Source organism: Argentina silus (genome assembly GCF_951799395.1).
Source record: "Argentina silus genome assembly, chromosome: 17".
In the NCBI taxonomy this organism is placed as follows: Eukaryota; Metazoa; Chordata; class Actinopteri; order Argentiniformes; family Argentinidae; genus Argentina; species Argentina silus.
Window position 1 is genome coordinate 6,192,990 of NC_139671.1, and position 2,998 is coordinate 6,195,987.

Consider the following 2,998-nt stretch of genomic DNA (forward strand, 5'->3'; position numbering starts at 1 on the left):
TCTCTCTCATTGCTCTTTTATCCATCTCCAGAGGGAGACAACAGCATTGCCTTGAACTGAATGGCAGTGGAGATGAATCGAAAACATCTTGTATCAGTTCAGAGGTTACTCGCTAAATGATGAGAAACTGAGGGGCCATTTAGTGAAAGCGGCATAGAATAGTTCCAGCCTTCCCCATAGCTGCTCAGTGTCATTGGTATGGTGAGAATAATTGAGTCTTATGGGATACATTTATATGCACAGCAGATGCTAGTGGATGTAGCCTAGCGCTGGGGTGCACAGCAGATGCTAGTGGATGTAGCCTAGCGCTGGGGTACAGAGCCGATGCTAGTGGATGTAGCCTGGGGCTGGGGTGTCAAGGCTAAGAGGAAGGGGTGTTCCTGTCACCTAAAGGTCCCTCCTCCTCCTTGCCTTACCTCTTCTCTACTTCCCCTTTCAAAACAGGCACTTATGACAGCCATACCCCAAGCATATGCTGCCTTTCTTAACCTGGAGTGGTCTTCTGCTTATGCATACTAACCCTTCTGACCCCAGCCAATACACTGCTCCATTAACATCTGTGGTAAAGCCTTGATTTAGCTAAGGGGGAGGCGGCTAGGAGCACTCTCCTTACAGCAAATTGAGGTGTGTGTTTGTGTGTGTATGTGTGTGTGTCTGTACGCTATGAGGATCCACATAAAGCCAAGGTGCCTAGGCCCTATCTTCCTCTGAATAGACCTCCATTTCCTCCAACCACTGTATTATCTTTCTTATCTTCATTTCAAAAGAATCATGTAATTATGACCTTTTATCCAACCCGTATTTGTTTATTCATGTGCCCTCAACACACTGTGAGGGGTGATATTGATTGCTGAATGCCCCGGAAGGGGTGGTGGGGGGGGGGGTGCCCAGAGAATAACAAGGGGGGGGGGGGCTAATATCCAGCACTTGTGCCACACAAAAACAAGGGTGCATCCACCGCGGCGGCCGCTGCCGATATTCAAATGAGCATCCAATTACTCCGCCGCCGGGGAGTCAGTTTACCGCGAACGCACGCACGCACGCACGCACGCAGACGCCAAATGAAGCCTCTTTTGATCTTACACCTCTTTGCGTACACAACCACCGATGACTAATCTCGCAGGACCCCCGCTGACTGGGGGTCCCGAGACAATGACGCTGGAGCGCTTTCTTCCCACTCTCTCTCTCTCTCTCTCTCCCCCGTCTCTCACCCACTCTCTCTCTCTCTCTCCCCCGTCTCTCACCCTCCCTCTCTCTCTCTCTCTCTCTCTCTCTCTCCTCCCCCCCCCCCCCCCCCCCTCGTCTCAGACGTCTAAATGGCTAGTATTCATTAGGAGAGCCTGGGGTGGACAAAGAGGATGGGGGAGGGGAGGGGTGGGGTGGGTGGGTGGGTGAGGGAGGGGTGTGGGGGGGGGAGGCTACAAATTACTGATAATGGCGCGGTGCTAATGAAGAGAATGGAGAAATGTCATTAGCATTTAAGAGGATAAGATCCGTCCTGACCCGCTGCGCCGCAGTCGCTTTCTAGCGCCACTCACTTAAGGAAGCAGGAGAGGGCGACCGATACCGCACCGCCTCATTTGCATAGCTGAGTGGAGGAGGGCGCTGATTGGTATGGAGCTCTGACTCGCCCACCCCCCCCCCCCCCCCCCCCCACTTCTCTCCCCCCCCCACTTCTCTCCCCCCCCCAACCTCTTGTTTATGCATCACAAACAACACGCACGTGTGCGTTGTTGTCCCTACTTGCCGGGCCGCAACGGTCGACGAGCGAGGAAAAAAAAATAAAAAGCAGAAGCAAATTGGTCAACGGCAAACAAAACAAATCAATGAGAATGCGCGTCCCGACGTGCGCATGTTTAGAATGTGAAAAGGGCTGAATGAAAGCAGGAGCTCTTGATCCTCGCAGATGCACCGAGAGAGTGATTAGAGAGAGAGGGAGAGCGAGACGCGCCCAGGCCCGGCCTTTGACCTACAGGGATTAATGATAATGATATCCATGTGGCTCCGCTGTGACAAGCGAACTGTACGCCCCTCACCGCATCGCAGATGTGACCTCGCTAAATGACAAAGGCCCCGAGACGCCGCAACTGTAGGTTCTAGAATGCTGGCGAATACACCACAACCTGAAGGATTTTTTTTATTTTTTTGGGGGGTTATTGATAGCGGAGGGGGATCATTCCCGCTTCTTCGGTGATGCAAGGTCAAGTGGCTATCTTCGAACAGCCCTGGCAGGGACACATGGCATACCATGAGAGTCGTTACTTAGGAGCAGATGGGCATTCGAGATCACTTACAACGACTTCTGAGCACAGTTGAAGCGTGTATTGTACATGTTACAGGACAGTACAGTACAATGAGTCAACGTCAGACGTGCGAAAGAGATAGACAGGCTTCCTCTGGCGAGTGTCTGTGAGGTCCTAATCGAATCCCTGTCTCCCTACAGTGTTTTTAGTGTCCGTTTGTGCCCGAGTTGAAGCTACGCTCCAATGAACCACTAGGTGGCTCCAGCCCTGTTTGTGTGAGAGTCTCTGGACTCCAGGCTCAACCCCAAGCTCTCAGTGGCTGGCTCGGTGAGCAACAGGAGGACATACTCTAGGTCCATTAGATTGAGCGTGACAAACTGCTTTGTGGTGTTTACAACCACCGGGGTCCGGTAAGTGAGTAGTCTATGTAAAGCACATCTTCACAAACTAAGGTTACATTTTCTATTGAGACGGGCTCATGAACTTGGTAAACCTGAAAGGGTCTAAGGGTAAATACAATAGGCAGTGTAATGTGTTATGAATGTGTTATGAATGTGTTAGCTCATGTTGTTCAGTCTCTTTTGTACACTGTTTGCAACCTATAGTTTGCTTGTGTCCCTCTGATTGAGCCACCACCATACACAATACACCACACACACACACACACACACACACACACACACACACACACACACACACGCCCACGCCCACACTCACACTCACACCCACACCCACACCCACGCCCACGCCCACAC